Consider the following 18,580-nt stretch of genomic DNA (forward strand, 5'->3'; position numbering starts at 1 on the left):
GGAAGGTTTGGAGGAAGACCTGATCTGCACTACTGAGAACCACAGGCCACAATTGGCACATGACATATTGACTGGGTCAATAGTTGTGGCTGTCCACCAAGGACATTCTTCTTAGAACTGACTCTAGAACACTCATTCCCTCAGTGGTTCACCTATGGCTCCCATGAATCATGTGAGCGGACCACGGCTTCTATGTTTCCCACCTGAAATCTGACAGGCAGCTTGGTCAAAAACAGCTCTGGTTAATAAAAGACTTTAGTGGTGTGAATAGCAGAGGTCAATACATAAGTAGGCAGTCCAAAAAACACAGCAGTACAGAAATGATCAGGCTAAGGTGTGGTCGTTCAAACAGGCAGGAGGTCATAAACACAACAAGGCAGGCAGGACTATGGAAGATGAAGATCAGAGCTGGAGAGAAGGCACAAGGCACATCAATCTAGAGAGGAACACCTTATATAACTCCAGTGATGAGCTGCAAATTAGGAACAGGTGTGTGTGGAAAGCACCAGAACAAGGGTGGGGCCAGAGAGAGAGAAACGCCCACCACCAAGAACTCAGGGACAGACCGAAGCAGAAAAACCCGTCAAGAGAATAAACACACAGAAAACCAATGAATCAAAGAAAATAACAAAACAGGCCAAAAGAAAATAAAACAATCAAACCAAATCTCACACCCTACAAGTCTGTTCAGACCAATATGTGTTTTACTTGTTTACTATAGATTCCATTTTTCATTCTTCTTACTCTCATGTTTGCTGCTGTAACACTGTAAATCATCTTTCTTTCTTTCTTTCTTTCACACATATAGATTTATGCAAGCACAAGCATAGACTAGTTTTATGGTGCATGATCTCATTTTAAAGAATCCAACATGTAACTCCATCCAAGGGTTTAAGAAAAGCGAAACCACACATGGAGAAGAGAAGAAGGGTTTCTGTTTTTTTTTTCACCGTCATTATGGAGGCCTGGTGGTCAGTGTCGTGGTTTAGGTTTGAGGCAAAACTCCAACACCATTGGCTGCTTTCAATTCTTTTCAACTGTGTGTATGCATTTGTGTGTGTATGTGTGTGTGTGTGTGTGTGTGTGTGTGTGCGTGTGCACAGGAGCATGCAGAATGGGTGTGTGCCTTCTTTCTCCGATTAGTCTCTTTCTGCACTTTTCGCTGCCTTCTGGAGAGTTTGAGAGTTTTGCTCTGGAGGATCTGCAGAACATCAGCTTCACCTTCTTATTGAACAGGTACGTGTTCGGAGGGCTTCAGTCACACTCATCATTTATCATCATCTATAGTTGGGACAGAGATGTTGGGTTTGATATGCCAAAAATAACTAAATGATTACCTGTGATACTGAGAGTAAAGTACTTTGTAGTGTTGATGTTGGTTTTTTATTCTGGTGTTTGTATATATATATATATATATACCCGTCCGCACGTCTTTCATTAAAAAAATCTCCTTTAACAGTGGAATATCCGGATAAAATGCTGAAACCGACTTCTTCTGAAACTTTTCTGTTCTCTCACGACGTCCTGGATCAATAGAGCCTGAAATGTGGAGGTTTTCAGCGTGAAACAGGCTGATGACGCCGCCTGAGAGCGCAGCGCGACGTCTCGCACCGTGGGAAGTCCTTAAAGCGACAGTGTCACCTCAAAATCTCTCATCAGCCGTTAAAATTTTCACTGAAAACCAGCTTAATTTTTCGAACCATGTCCACTTCGATGTGTCTCATAGGTTTAGAAAAAATTTTGATCAAACAAAGCGCCAGTCTCTCAGCAACTTCTCAGACAAAGGAATTCCGACGAGGGGCTGGACGACTCCTCCCACAAGGAGTGCTCACAGGCGAATGACGTCACCGACAGGCGTGGAAAAACTCACGCATGCGCACGAGGGTTCATGCATGTCTGACGTAAAAACATATGAATGAAATCCATATAGTTTTTGAAAAAAATAAAAAGGACCTATACTTTATGGACAGACCTCGTACTCTCTTTTAAGGGTTTGATAATCCTCTCCTTTGTTTCAATTGACATCTCTCGTGTTGGAGCCATGATTCATGTCAGTCCACTTGGTGCAACAGTTCTCCAAGGTGTGTTCACTCCTTTTTAGATGCAGACTAACGAGCAGATCTGATATGATGCAGGTGTTAGTTTTGTGGATGAAAATTTACAGGGTGATTCCATAATTTATTCCTCAGAATTGAGTGAGTCCATATTTTTTTCCCTCTGCTTGGTCTAAAAAAGTAACCGTTACTGAAAGCCAGAAAGTTGCCATTTGAAATGACTTTAGTTTTGTGTCATGTCTGTGATCTGCTTTTTTTCTACAAAATTAAACAACTGAATGAACATCCTCCGAGGCCGGTGATTCTATAATTATTGCCAGGGGTTGTATAATAACAGCAGTAATAATTCATCCATTCATTTTCTGAACCCATTTAGTCCTGTTATGGGTCACGGGAGGCTGGAGCCTAACTCAGCGGTCATTAGGTAAGAGGTCCATCCTGGACAGGCCTACAGTCTACAGGGCTGACTAATGACCAGTGGTGGGCACAGTTCCGCTAATTATCGAAGATAAAGTTTTCATTATCAGATTAGCTTTTCAGATATTTTTGAAAAGCATCATTGGACCAATTATCTTCCGATAAACTTTGGTCTGCTAATTTTTTAATCACTAACATTTAGCACTAGCAAATATACAAATCTGGTATGGGAGTAATCTCAGTACGTGACACCGGTACTTGCAAGGTGTACCTAATAGAGAGGCTGGTGAGTGTAAGTCCTCTTGTTCACTTATATGAGCAATCGTCTCCTACACTGAATGCATGAGGGGAGACTGTCACAGTGCTTATTACAGCCACACTGGAGGACTCTAACATTATACTGATATCAGACATTTGACCTGATATCCTGCTAATTTTGTGGAACACACAAAACATTGAGGTGCTAAAATATTTTGTAGTTTTTACGTGTCAGAGTCATTTTTCATGTTGGTGTATTTTATTTTGTATTAAAAGCTTGTAGGTTGTCATTTAAAAATCAAATGCCTATAAAAAAAGCTTTGAGTCCAGTTTTAGCATTTTCCTTTATTACGTGAAATTGCGTTAGACTTTCAGTTGGTTCATACAATCAGAATGTAACACTGACCAAGTGTCATCTTCCTTGGGGATGTAGAACCCCCTCAGCCAATGACCCTTGGTTGGTTTTAAGGTGCCATGCTACTTTCGTCTGACCCCCACCTACTCGAAAACAATTTGAAAGCCCTGATAGTAATTAGAGTTCTGTAAAACCCCGGTCACACGGCACGAACGAAAGACACCGAAGCCAAAATGAAACAAGAAATCTGGACATATGTTGACATCGTTTAACCGTCGTCCAGCTTCGTTCCTGTTGCTGGCGATTTGTCAGAATTTTCAAACTGTTGAAAAATTGAAAGAATCTCAATGACAACCTTAATTTGTCTGTATTTCATTTTGCTTTCTGTCTTGATGGGTTCCACGTCATTTGCATAGTTCCCGTACGTCAGCATTCCGTTGACTGTCGTCCAACTTCGTCCAACCTCCCAAGTCCAATGCCTTGCACGAATGTTTACGATATCTGAACGGATCAATAACTAAAGCTCCGATGAGCTGAATGTAACATCCTTGTATCACTGATGACTCATCCATGTGTGGGAGGAAAAGCAATCCCCAGAGACACAACCCACACAGGGACTCCATCTTCTGAAGGACCCCGAACATGGCCGACAAATTGCTTTTATACAAGACAATGTAGTTGTTGTAAAAAATGTAATGTTTTAGTCTCACAAACCTAATCTTTCTGGCTCCCCATAGACAGAGGGGAGCCCTCCCTATATCTGACGCTTGCGCATGCGTGATGGAAGTGAAACTTGACTCTTCTGTTGAAACTTTGAACCACTTAGAACCAGGTTCCAGGCACTTCTAAACAGATAACAAAAGCAAATACTTGATAACTAACATAAAATAATAAAATAAGGAATTAGCACAGAGAATATGTACATGTCGCGGACATGATGAGTGAAGCTCTTCAGCATCTCACCATGTCATTTAGGTCCTTCAGACTTTTATTGAGTAAATGCTTTGGTGGAGCATGAGCATGGCTAAAACCTTTCAGCTTCCACACATCCCCCCCGACTCCCCACCATTTATTTATTTATTTATTTTTTGCCTTTCAGCTTCTGGTGGAGCTCCGCCCCCCCCCCCCCCCCCCCCCACCTTTTTAAGCATTTTTCTTTTTTTTTGCCTACAATATGGCCAAATAGTCATATTGCAATATTGTCATATCAGTATGATATACGATACGACTATGATTTCACACAAAGTGTAGCAACAGTGAAAATTAAACATTCTTAAACAAAACAGTAATAATACCACACTCATTTTGCACTCATCATAGGCTTAGGATACAGTGCCCTCCAAAAGTACTGGAACACATGGTATTTCACATATATTATGTTAGAAAGATTAAAAAAGAAAATAAGATCATAAAATCAAACCTTCACTGTTGACAGAATCACTACAATGACCGCTCCAAGATGGCAGCCACATTTCTTGCGCCTCAGCAACCAATGCAGCGTCTACTCATCTTTATAATGTCTATGTTCGTCTACAGTCGGTTTGTGGCTTTTTCCCCACTGGGGAGATTTTTTGTGCCATTTCCGGTTTGTGCCTCGTCTACCGTTGGTTTCTGGCTTTTTACGACAATGGTTTGTGGCTTTTTCCCTATTGGGAAGATTTTTTGTGGCATTTCCGGTTTGCGCCTTCGTCAATCAATCAATCAATCAATCAATTTTTTTATATAGCGCCCACCATAAAATGCACCTCGCTGCTCCATGGCACTCCGCGGTGCTCCGTTTGTATTATCTAACAGTCTCATACCCGCTGTCGGTCACATCATCATGAATATTTCGTTTCAGTTTCGTTTAAAGCATCAAGGTCGACGTTCTCTTTGTTTTTCTTTTGTTATTTCCAGTTTTGTTTCATTCCTTTTTTTTTTTTTTTGCTCTTGATTCACAGGCTTTTTGGTGATGGGAAAAGTTCAGGATCATTCGTCCACAATTTGTGACTTTTTTTCCTTCGTTCAAGCTATCATCATGTGCTGTGTGACCGGGCCCTAAGCAAGCTCCCATCATGATAGAGATTCATGAACAGAGAGGGTGATCCCAAATTTTGCTTTTTGAGGGAGAGGGATGTGTTATTATGAAATCAGATGGACTTAACAAGTCCAGCTAGTGTCTTAGCTCCACACAGTAGGGGTGTGCCAGCTACTTGTGTGCCTTGAACAATTATTTAGTTATCCAGGTTCTATTTGGGCTTTTAGCAGATGCCGTTTTCAGACATGCTAACACCTGGTAGAGAACCTGAGCCAATTCAACATGTGATGGCCTGATGGACCCGTGTGTGAAAGTAAGCTCACAGTATTTGCCAGTACGAGAGTTCAGACTATTACTGAGAAAGTCATTCAGATTTTGGCAAAAACTGCTGTCAGAAAGTAATTTTACAGTCACATCCTCTGCCTTTAATGGAGGCCCTTTTTGAGAGGCTGAACAAGGACCTCATTGGACACTTAGAACAAACTGGGAAATGGTATGTTAGTCCTGCCATTACACGTCCTGGCAGTAGCAGCTAAGATGTTGCCCAGGATCTATTTACTCCACAAAAGATTCCACATGGTGCAGGAGCTGTGTGAGCTCTGTCGGCCTGGTTTAGTTGGCTAGCAGATGTGGAATCCATCTGGATGAAGTCCTCTCCCAGGTCCTGGAATGTCTAACAAAAAAACTATGCCTACCACCAGCATAAATAGCACCCAGACAACTGAATACTAGCTTGTGGTGTACCAGCAGCTGTCACAGCGCCACAGCTGGACACCATCTGCTTCCTCTCAGTGCAAAATGCAAACCACACAAACAACTGAACATACCTTTGGTGCCTGCATAGCAACAGGAGGTTTGTGTGAACACTCTGCAGTGACAACGCCTGTGACGCCTTCCAGAGCCTTGGCGTGTTGTTGTACAGTAGATCTTTGTGTGGATCATTGACTCGTTTGGATATGACGTGTCTCTGCAGCTCTCCTCCAACTGTTCCAAGTCCTGTCAAAACAGTTTTCTGTACCAGCTCTCTGACTGATGCCCAGACTCATTCCTTAATGTTAGCTGAATGCTGAGCTGAGAGTTTGGCCTCAGGTGTCTCTTGTTCCAGCCTTTGTCACATCTGGAAGACAGAGGACTTTGCCCTCTTACAACAGGTGGAAAATGGCCTCATTTGATTAGAACTGATCACAACTGAAGGTATATAGTTTTTTTTATGTTGAGCTATTGTATAATGTCCAGTGCAATTAAGCAAGAAGAAAAAAAAAAACAATGAAAAGACCCACAGACCACATACAACAACATGCAGTTTGAATGATGTGATCTGGATGGAAGTGGTTTCCCCCATTGGTTCATTTATAGTTTATGATCCCTCAGAACCAACCAGTCAGGGTCTGTGTTGTCAGCTGTCTTTGTGAGATCTAGTAAATAATAAGTCGGGATGGAAAACAATGGATACTCACAGTATTACAAGATTTATGCTTTATAATATTAGAATTAAATTTTAAAGTTCAGAGTTCATTCAAATTTAATGACCTCTAGGTCAGGTGGAAAGAATGTAGTAACCCTTTCATTCAGCAGACAGAACAGTGTACTTGTTGTAGACCCAATCTGTCAGATTCAAACAGACACAAGAAATCAATCAATCAGATCTATATATTAACAGCCAAGTGGCCTCTGTACACGTGTATGTGTATAACGTAAATCACGGAGAAACTGGGGAGAGCTGACGTTCGCCGTTTGGTATGCTTATTTATTTTGGGTCAAAGATGAACACCGTGAAAACAGAAAGTTAATGGGACTAATATTTTTGGAGAAATTAGGGATATTAGGTAACAACAGTGAACAATGGCCATTGATATCATCATCTGGTAATCAGACAAGCTCTGAACAAAGGAACCTTGCCAGTTGTAAAACGTGACATCAACTAAATGCGCCAAATGATAAATACAATTACTCACAAAACTTTCTCATTTTAATTTCCTGCACTTTCAGTTAAAATCATTATAGAAACTGCATAATTTATTATTGCCCTTGGCAAATATCAGCTACATATTTTATAAACACTACCCAATCTAGAGCCCGTGGATCCCCACAGGCAACAGGCTAGTGTACTTTGCTGTCCCTGCAGGAAAATCTTTCTTGGGCATAAGTGCTACACACAGCAGAGCAGAAAATGACAGATACAGCAATGATAAAATCTTAACACATAAAGACGGATACAGCTTGATAATCAATTCAATCAAATTTTTTTTTTATATAGCGCCAAATCACAACAAACAGTTGCCCCAAGGCACTTTATATTGTAAGGCAAGGCCATACAATAATTATCTAAAACCCCAACGGTCAAAATGACCCCCTGTGAGCAAGCACTTGGCTACAGTGGGAAGGAAAAACTCCCTTTTAAAATCATAAAATAAAAGAAAGATTGAAATTTGCCTTAAAATAGCCTACAAGATAACACTATCTAAATTCGCAACCCTATAAAACACACACACTCATCTTCAACCACTTAGTCGCGGGGGGCTGGAGCCGATCCCAGCGGTCCTAGAGCACCCAGGACTGGACGCCAGTCTGTCGCAGGGCCACTTATAGACAAACAAACAACTACACACGCATGCAAACTCCACACAGAAAGTCCACAGGTGGGATTCAAACCCATGACCTTCTCGCTGTGATGTAACAGTGACATCCACTAAGCCACCGTGCTGCCCCCCTTTAAAAACAGTTACATTAAAATCCAGAGGTGTCAAGTAACGAAGTACAAATACTTCGTTACTGTACTTAAGTACACTTTTTAGGTATCTATACTTTACTCCATTACTTATTTTTCTGCCTACTTCTGACTTCATTACATTTTCACACAAGTATCTGTACTTTCTATTCCTTACATTTTTAAAACAAACAGCCTCGTTACTCTTGGCTTCAGTTTAATGTTTATATATATATATATATATATATATATATATATATATATATATATATATTTCACATCATGTGCGCCTGTAATCAACTTTTCTGCAGCGCGGCTTTGAACCGTGAACCAATCGAAGCAGTGGTTCGCAGATTGAAGCAATGCTTCGACCTATTGCTTCGTTTATTCTTTCTTTCTTTCGCTTAATTTTCCCCCGCTAAAACCCTAAAGAGCATACTTCTGTGAGTATTATTTACCTTTTCTATGTTAAACCGACCTGTTATGGTCTTCTGAAACAGTTGATAGATGTATTTTATAACTTAAAAACGGAAGCGATGCTAACGCGTTAGCATGTCTATGGCATTTTCAATGTTAAACTTAGCATTAAGCAACTGCAGCTCTCATCAGTTCGGGTGCATTTGTTTTCAAATTGTAATATTTCTTAAATTTATTTTTGTCTATATATTAATAATCTAATGATTATTATATACAATTTTAGAGAAACAGGCAAAAAGAACCTGAATAGAAACACAACAGAAAATATAAAAGCAACTAACAATGAACATACATAAATAAATACATACATAAATAAATAAGTGTTTCCTGTGAACACCTAGTAACTCTTACACCTCCAATTCATCCCTGTCTTATTTAATGAGTTTGTTTTGGTCAAACCATATTTTCAATTTGTTAATTTCTTCAGTGATTTTCTCCAGAACTATCTGCCAAACTAGAAAACTGCTGCATCCTAGTAAGAGCAGAATACTACAGGAATGAATGTGAATAAGGAAAGTTGTGGGTTTTTTTTTCCTTCACTAAATGGATGCTGCACTCACTGCAGTTTATTGTCTGGAATAGTCCCAGATTTTCATGCAGGTGGTGTTGGGGGGTAATTTGGGGTTTTGGGTCTTGGGCCACATGTAGAACGAATCAGTTTTTAAATTAAGCTTTCAATTCATATAGTGGCATCTACATTTTTTTTTTTTAAAGGTTACTTTATACTTTAATACTTTAAGTAGGTTTTGGAGCACATACTTTTTCACTTTTACTTGAGTAAAGAGGTCAAGTTGATACTTCAACTTTTACCAGAGTGTTTTTAAACTGCAGTATCTATACTTCTACTTAAGTAACAAATGTGTGTACTTTTGACACCACTGTTAAAATCCGGTGTGCAAATGCTGACGTGCCAAGTAAGAAGATCCTAATGTAGATGTTCGTTTTTCTTTATTAAGTAGTGTGATGCATGTTGGGATGAATGAGAGTTGAAGGTGGTTAGTTTTACACTTTACTACATGGAGCCAGAAATAATGGTGGACCTTGAAAAAATTCCAGTACTGATAAATATTGATTTAAAGTGCAAAAATTAAGACCAACGACATGTGTCTTTGGAAAGCTTAATACACTCAACAAAAATATAAACGGAACACTTTTGGTTTTGCTCCCATTTTGTATGAGATGAACTCGAAGATCTAAAACTTTTTCCACATACACAATATCACCATTTCCCTCAAATATTGTTCACAAACCAGTCTAAATCTGTGATAGTGAGCACTTCTCCTTTGCTGAGATAATCCATCCCACCTCACAGGTGTGCCATATCAAGATGCTGATTAGACACCATGATTAGTGCACAGGTGTGCCTTAGACTGCCCACAATAAAAGGCCACTCTGAAAGGTGCAGTTTTATCACACAGCACAATGCCACAGATGTCGCAAGATTTGAGGGAGCGTGCAATTGGCATGCTGACAGCAGGAATGTCAACCAGAGCTGTTGCTCATGTATTGAATGTTCGTTTCTCTACCATAATGTTGGGAAAGTGTAGTGACACGGACCCACAACAGGGGGCGCAAATGAACGGTCAATAGATGAGCCAAAAAGTAACAATTTAATGTTGTGAATGTGCACAACGAACATACAGACAATCACAGAATATCATAACAGTCAATACACAGAGGTGACGTGTGGGCAGGCTCGAGGATAGAAGACGTCTGTCCTGAGAAGAGCCGGAACCACACGATTTCCGCCGCCCCAGAACCTGGTGAATACTGGAGCCGCCAAGTCCCGAATTCCCAGGTGATCACCGTCCCGACTGTCGGATCTGGTACTGCTGGCGAAGAACAAAGACAGTCAAGTGTGGGTGTGTGTACACCCAGTAACAACTACGGTGGGAATGCCACCTCCACCTCTCATTCAATATGTTGCAGCGGTCTCAGCTGAAAAGGAGCGCCGTCTTGCACAGCCTCCTCACAAACGACCGGTTCTCCTGCAAATTCTCAAAATAACAGAGTTACAAATCTCACAAAAAGGCTGAGAGTGTTACCTCCTATGAAGTATGATATCTCGGCAACGAGGTGGAGATGACGTCTGGTCTTTATGGAGTGAGATGATGTTGAGTAGATGGGTGACAGCTGTCAAGAGGTAATGAGCGACAGCTGTCACCCCCGGCTGTGACCATGGCGGCAGCGCGTGCCTGAAGCCCGCACTTCAGGCAGGGCGCCCTCTGGTGGTGGGCCAGCAGTACCTCCTCTTCTGGCGGCCCACACAACACATAAGCCGTCTCCAAAGGCGTTTCAGAGAATTTGGCAGTACATCCAACCGGCCTCACAACCGCAGACCACGTGTAACCACACCAGCCCAGGACCTCCACATCCAGCATGTTCACCTCCAAGATCGTCTGAGACCAGCCACTCGGACAGCTGCTGAAACAATCGGTTTGCATAACCAAAGAATTTCTGCACAAACTGTCAGAAACCGTCTCAGGGAAGCTCATCTGCATGCTCCTCGTCCTCATCGGGGTCTCGACCTGACTCCAGTTCGTAGTCGTAACCGACTTGAGTGGGCAAATGCTCACATTCGCTGGCGTTTGGCACGTTGGAGAGGTGTTCTCTTCTTGGATGAATCCCGGTTCACACTGTTCAGGGCAGATGGCAGACAGCGTGTGTGGCGTCGTGTGGGTGAGTGGTTTTCTGATGTCAATGTTGTGTATCGAGTGGCCCATGGTGGCGGTGGGGTTATGGTATGGGCAGGCGTCTGTTATGGACGAAGAACACAGGTGCATTTTATTGATGGCATTTTGAATGCACAGAGATACTGTGACGAGATCCTGAGGCCCATTGTTGTGCCATACATCCAAGAACATCACCTCATGTTGCAGCAGGATAATGCACGGCCCCATGTTGCAAGGATCTGTACACAATTCTTGGAAGCTGAAAATGTCCCAGTTCTTGCATGGCCGGCATACTCACCGGACATGTCACCCATTGAGCATGTTTGGGATGCTCTGGACCGGCGTATACGACAGTGTGTACCAGTTCCTGCCAATATCCAGCAACTTCGCACAGCCACTGAAGAGGAGTGGACCAACATTCCACAGGCCACAATTGACAACCTGATCAACTCTATGCGAAGGAGATGTGTTGCACTCCATGAGGCAAATGGTGGTCACACCAGATATTGACTGGTATCCCCCCCCCCCCCCCCAATAAAACAAAACTGCACCTTTCAGAGCGGCCTTTTATTGTGGGCAGTCTAAGGCACACCTGTGCATTAATCATGGTGTCTAATCAGCATCTTGATATGGCACACCTGTGAGGTGGGATGGATTATCTCAGCAAAGGAGAAGTGCTCACTATCACAGATTTAGACTGGTTTGTGAACAATATTTGAGGGAAATAGTGATATTGTGTATGTGGAAAAAGTTTTAGATCTTTGAGTTCATCTCATACAAAATGGGAGCAAAACCAAAAGTGTTGCGTTTATATTTTTGTTGAGTGTAGATCAGAAACACCAACTATGGACCCCTTTCCATTCTGTGGTGTGTGGTTACCCATGATGCATTGCGCAACACCTTTTTGTCAGGTAACCTGCTACAGACAAAAGCCAAAGAAGCAGGACCAGTCAAAATATCTTTTATAAATGCTGTAAACACCTCTGTTTTGATGCCTGCACACACTACAGCGATTCTTTGGATTAAGCAACATTTGCTTGCTACAAGGAGGAATTAAAGGTATTTAATGGCATTGATCCTTGCAATGTAGAAGCATGCGACTGGAGTTTGGACATTATTTGTCACAAATAGACCAAAAAGCAGGTTAGGACTCAAATGCAGGGAGTCAGTGAGTGAAAAGAAGCAACAATTTATTGTGAAATACAAAATGAGTGATAAATGTACAAGGCCAAATGGGAGACACTGGCTGGACCAGAATGTGGAATGACTGGTTTTCCCAAAACCGGATGGTAGATGTACACTGATAGGAGGCAGGATGCTGGTGGCAAAAAGAGAAAACGATTAGAATCCAGAAAAACACAAGTAACAGCAAAACTAGAAACACAGAGCAGGATACAGTATTCCCTGAAAACTCCCTTCTGTCTGATCATTTTTTAATAACATTTACATTTACCCTAATGGACTACCCTGCAGTGGGGAATAAGTTTCATTACACTAGAAGTCTTTCAGAAAGCGCTGTAACTAGGTTTAAGGATATGATTCCTTCGTTATGTTCTCTAATGTCATATACCAACACAGAGCAGAGTAGCTACCTAAACTCTGTAAGGGAGTTAGAGTATCTCGTCAATAGTTTTACATCCTCTTTGAAGACAACTTTGGATGCTGTAGCTCCTCTGAAAAAGAGAGCTTTAAATCAGAAGTGTCTGATTCCGTGGTATAACTCACAAACTCGTAGCTTAAAGCAGATAACCCGTAAGTTGGAGAGGAAATGGCGTCTCACTAATTTAGAAGATCTTCACTTAGCCTGGAAAAAGAGTTTGTTGCTCTATAAAAAAGCCCTCCGTAAAGCTAGGACATCTTTCTACTCATCACTAATTGAAGAAAATAAGAATAACCTCAGGTTTCTTTTCAGCACTGTAGCTAGGCTGACAAAGAGTCAGAGCTCTATTGAGCTGAGTATTCCATTAACTTTAACTAGTAATGACTTCATGACTTTCTTTGCTAACAAAATTTTGACTATTAGAGAAATAATTACTCATAACCATCCCAAAGATGTATCGTTATCTTTGGCTGCTTTCAGTGATGCCGGTATTTGGTTAGACTCTTTCTCTCCGGTTGTTCTGTCTGAGTTATTTTCATTGGTTGCTTCATCCAAACCATCGGCATGTTTATTGGACCCCATTCCTGCCAGGCTGCTCAAGGAAGTCTTACCATTATTTAATGCTTCAATCTTAAATATGATCAATCTATCTTTGTTAGTTGGTTATGTACCACAGGCCTTTAAGGTGGCAGTAATTAAACCATTACTTAAAAAGCCATCACTTGACCCAGCTATCTTAGCTAATTATAGGCCAATTTCCAACCTTCCTTTTCTCTCAAAGATTCTTGAGAGGGTAGTTGTAAAACAGCTAACTGATCACCTGCAGAGGAATGGTCTATTTGAAGAGTTTCAGTCAGGTTTTAGAATTCATCATAGTACAGAAACAGCATTAGTGAAGGTTACAAATGATCTTCTTATGGCTTCGGACAGTGGACTTATCTCTGTGCTTGTTCTGTTGGACCTCAGTGCTGCTTTTGATACTGTTGACCATAAAATTTTATTACAGAGATTAGAGCATGTCATAGGTATTAAAGGCACTGCGCTGCGGTGGTTTGAATCATATTTGTCTAATAGATTACAGTTTGTTCATGTAAATGGTGAATCTTCTTCACAGACTAAAGTTAATTATGGAGTTCCACAAGGTTCTGTGCTAGGACCAATTTTATTCACTTTATACATGCTTCCCTTAGGCAGTATTATTAGACGGTATTGCTTAAATTTTCATTGTTACGCAGATGATACCCAGCTTTATCTATCCATGAAGCCAGAGGATACACACCAATTAGCTAAACTGCAGGATTGTCTTACAGACATAAAGACATGGATGACCTCTAATTTCCTGCTTTTAAACTCAGATAAAACTGAAGTTATTGTACTTGGCCCCACAAATCTTAGAAGCATGGTGTCTAACCAGATCGTTACTCTGGATGGCATTTCCCTGATCTCTAGTAATACTGTGAGAAATCTTGGAGTCATTTTTGATCAGGATATGTCATTCAAAGCGCATATTAAACAAATATGTAGGACTGCCTTTTTGCATTTACGCAATATCTCTAAAATCAGAAAGGTCTTGTCTCAGAGTGATGCTGAAAAACTAATTCATGCATTTATTTCCTCTAGGCTGGACTATTGTAATTCATTATTATCAGGTTGTCCTAAAAGTTCCCTAAAAAGCCTTCAGTTGGTTCAGAATGCTGCAGCTAGAGTACTGACGGGGACTAGCAGGAGAGAGTATATCTCACCCGTGTTGGCCTCTCTTCATTGGCTTCCTGTTAATTCTAGAATAGAATTTAAAATTCTTCTTCTTACTTATAAGGTTTTGAATAATCAGGTCCCATCTTATCTTAGGGACCTCGTAGTACCATATTACCCCATTAGAGCGCTTCGTTCTCAGACTGCGGGCTTACTTGTAGTTCCTAGGGTTTGTAAGAGTAGAATGGGAGGCAGAGCCTTCAGCTTTCAGGCTCCTCTCCTGTGGAACCAGCTCCCAATTCAGATCAGGGAGACAGATACCCTCTCTACTTTTAAGATTAGGCTTAAAACTTTCCTTTTCGCTAAGGCTTATAGTTAGGGCTGGATCGGGTGACCCTGGACCATCCCTTGGTTATGCTGCTTTAGACGTAGATTGTGGGGGGGTTCCCATGATGCACTGTTTCTTTCTCTTTTTGCTCCGTATGCATCACTCTGCATTTAATCATTAGTGATCGATCTCTGCCCCCCTTCACGGCATGTCTTTTTCCTGTTTTTTTCCCTCAGCCCCAACCAGTCTCAGCAGAAGACTGCCCCTCCCTGAGCCTGGTTCTGCTGGAGGTTTCTTCCTGTTAAAAGGGAGTTTTTCCTTCCCACTGTTGCCAAGTGCTTGCTCATAGGGGGTCGTTTTGACCGTTGGGGTTTTTCATAATTATTGTATGGCCTTGCCTTACAATATGGAGCGCCTTGGGGCAACTGTTTGTTGTGATTTGGCGCTATATAAGAAAAAAGTTGATTGATTGATTGATACCATGCAGGTAGAACTGAGTTTCTGGCAGTTGTAGAGAGGAATGACCGGGGTTTAAATACAGGTGGAGGTGACTGCTGACAGGTGTCCTGAATCAGCTCTGTGACATGGCGTCTGGACACACAGGAAGGGAGGGGGAGCAGAGCAGAACATGATCTTTTTCATGAAAAAGATAATAAAAGTTTTGAAAGCAATGAGTTTCACAGACAATGTTCAATTTTATATTCCCAGCATAGTTTATCAGTTCAAATAAGTCTGAAAAAAATTGACACATTTTGTTCAACGGGTTGCGAGTTGCATTGACCCCCGACCACATTGCACAACCCTAATTAAAGTCTGAGTATTGAAATCACTTTGCTCATTATTTTTGATCAACTCTTGCGTATATTTTTGATAATTTTGATGAAATTTGATGTTTAAAGTTTGAGCTCTGCCGTGGACCAGTTCGCGGGCTAGCCTGTTACCTGAGTTAGTGACGCCTTCACTACGCTATATTTCGGGCAGGCTAAATTTCAGGATATCTCTAAAGATATTAGAACACACTAAATTATTTGTGCAAAATGTTTCTGATGATTACAAATGGGTGAAAAGAAAAAAAATCATTAACCATTAACCATTGTCAACCTTTTGTTGCGTTTGCAGTGTCTGAGTGAACCCAGATATGCAGGCAGTAACCATGTGGGGAGTTGGGGTGAAACAAAGATGATTTATTGTCAAAAACACGGGAGTCAAGTCCAACAAACAAAAGAGTTCAAGGGATTCCACAGGAGTCAAAAATGCAAAACTCCAGCAGAGGGAGGCAATGAACAAACTGGGTTACACAGAAAAGTCGTACAATGAACAAACTGGGTTACACAGAAAAGTCGTACAATGAACAAACTCATAGAGGCACGAGGGACTAAACAAATACTCAACACTGAACACACAGCAATGCAGGCGAGGTGAAAAAAGATAATTAATACTTACAACGTACAATGGAAGGAGACAAAGAATAATCCAGCAACCGGAAAAGAAAACAGTGCAGTATTAAATACTGAAACACAAATGAACAATCAAGCTACAGGTGTGGGGTGCATGGAAATAGGGGTGACCAGAACACAAGACACACAACACACAGAAACTGACAAACACAAAGTTACACAAACCGCAAAATAAACCCAGGGGTGAGTAGAAACTAAACCATCTCATAATAATAATCAAACTACACAGAGAACCACAAAACAACCAAGTACAAGAACCAAAGAAGAAAAAGGGCAACAAACCAACATGGAACTCAAAGGTGCAACTGAGTGCAGACAAGAAAAAAATAACACGACTGACAGACATGCACACAGGAACACAGACAGGGGACATAACACAAAGGCCATCAACAAGGATGACAGACACAGATGGGACAGAAGACAAAGACCACCAACAAGGACAACAGACACAGATGGGGCAGAACACAAAGACCACCAACAAGGACGACAGACACAGATGGGACAGAAGACAAAGACCACCAACAAGGACAACAGACACGGATGGGAAAGAACACAAAGACCACCAACAAGGATGACAGACACAGATGGGACAGAAGACAAAGACCACCAACAAGGACAACAGACACGGATGGGAAAGAACACAAAGACCACCAACAAGGACGACAGACAGGGGACAGAACACAAAGACCACCAACACAGACAACAGACAGAGGACAGAACGCAAAGACCATCAACAAGGACAATAGACACAGACAGCAGCAGAACATGAAGACCACCAACAAGGATGACAGACACAGACAGGGGACAGAACACAAAGACCACCAACAAGGATGACAGACACAGATGGGACAGAACACAAAGACCACCAACAAGGATGACAGACACAGATGGGACAGAACACAAAGACCACCAACAAGGATGACAGACACAGATGTGACAGAACACAAAGACCACCAACAAGGACGACAGACACAGATGGGACAGAACAGAAAGACCACCAACAAGGATGACAGACACAGACAGGGGACAGAACACAAAGACCACCAACAAGGACGTCAGACAGAGGACAGAACGCAAAGACCATCAACAAGGACAACAGACACAGACAGCAGCAGAACACGAAGACCACCAACAAGGATGACAGACACAGACAGGGGACAGAACACAAAGACCACCAACAAGGATGACAGACACAGATGGGACAGAACACAAAGACCACCAACAAGGACGACAGACACAGATGGGACAGAACACAAAGACCACCAACAAGGACAACAGACAGAGGACATAATGCAAAGACCATCAACAAGGACAACAGACACAGACAGGAGCAGAACACAAAGACCACCAACAAGGATGACAGATACAGATGGGACAGAACACAAAGACCACCAACAAGGACAACAGACACAGATGGGACAGAACACAAAGACCACCAACAAGGACAACAGACACAGATGGAACAGAACACAAAGACCACCAACAAGGACGACAGACACAGACAGGGGACAGAACACAAAGACCACCAACAAGAATGTCACACAGAGGACAGAACGCAAAGACCATCAACAAAGACAACAGACAGACAGGAGCAGAACACAAAGACCACCAACAAGGATGACAGACACAGACAGGGGACAGAACACAAAGACCACCAACAAGGACAACAGACAGGAGCAGAACACGAAGACCACCAACAAGGATGACAGACACAGACAGGGGACAAAACACAAAGGCCACCAAAAATGGATGACAGACACAGATGTGACAGAACACAAAGACCACCAACATGGATGACAGACAGGGGACAGAACACAAAGACCACCAACAAGGATGACAGACAGGGGACAGAACACAATGATAACTCACAGAAAGCGACAGGCAGAACACAATATCAATCAACATAAGGGACAGACAAGGGCCAAACCACAACACCTTTAGGGATAACTGGTGCTTCACAGCTCAGCAGCGCTTGCTCTATGTTTATGTTTTCTGCCCTACAATATGGAAGTGCCCTAGAAATTATGGGCACTTCCATACTGGTCCAAGGCAGGGATGCCAGACACACTGCAGCCAACTGTCCTGGTTGACTGCTTGGCTGTTTGGCTCAGAGCATTCCCTGCAGGCCCGGCAGTCTTGATCATTTCTGTGTCCACTTTTCACACTGAACATGGAAAAAATTGATCAAGGATAACAAGAAGAGTCTGACTGCCTGCTGTGCCATTGCTGATGTCCTGATATATCAATTAAGTTGACTTTACCCAATCCTAATGCAAACTCAACCAAGTTTGGTGGTTGAAAAAGATACATCAGCAGGCAGCATTCATTCATTCATTTTCTATTCCTGCTTACTCCAATTAATTGACTTGGGACTATCCCAGCAGTCATAGGTTGTGAGGTGGGGTACACCTTGGACAGGACGCCAGTTCTCTACTTAGAAAAACTCAAAAGAAGAACTCAAATATGATATGCATTGCTTTTGTAAATGATTTATGATGTGCAGTGTCCAAAAGTGACTTATTTATCATTTATCTAAGGTTTAAAGT

General features: G+C 41.9%; 1 protein-coding gene across 1 annotated transcript in view; it reads left to right on the forward strand.

Annotated features, from left to right (window-relative positions):
• Positions 1–1,091: 1,091 nt before the first annotated feature.
• si:ch211-76l23.4 overlaps positions 1,092–18,580 on the forward strand; it is a 38,061-nt gene continuing 20,572 nt past the window's right edge. Inside the window, exon 1 of the mRNA XM_034191249.1 lies at positions 1,092–1,236. The gene's annotated coding sequence lies outside the window, so the exon portion shown is untranslated. The remainder of the gene's footprint in view (positions 1,237–18,580) is intronic.

Source organism: Thalassophryne amazonica, chromosome 16 (assembly GCF_902500255.1).
Source record: "Thalassophryne amazonica chromosome 16, fThaAma1.1, whole genome shotgun sequence".
Classification (NCBI taxonomy): Eukaryota; Metazoa; Chordata; class Actinopteri; order Batrachoidiformes; family Batrachoididae; genus Thalassophryne; species Thalassophryne amazonica.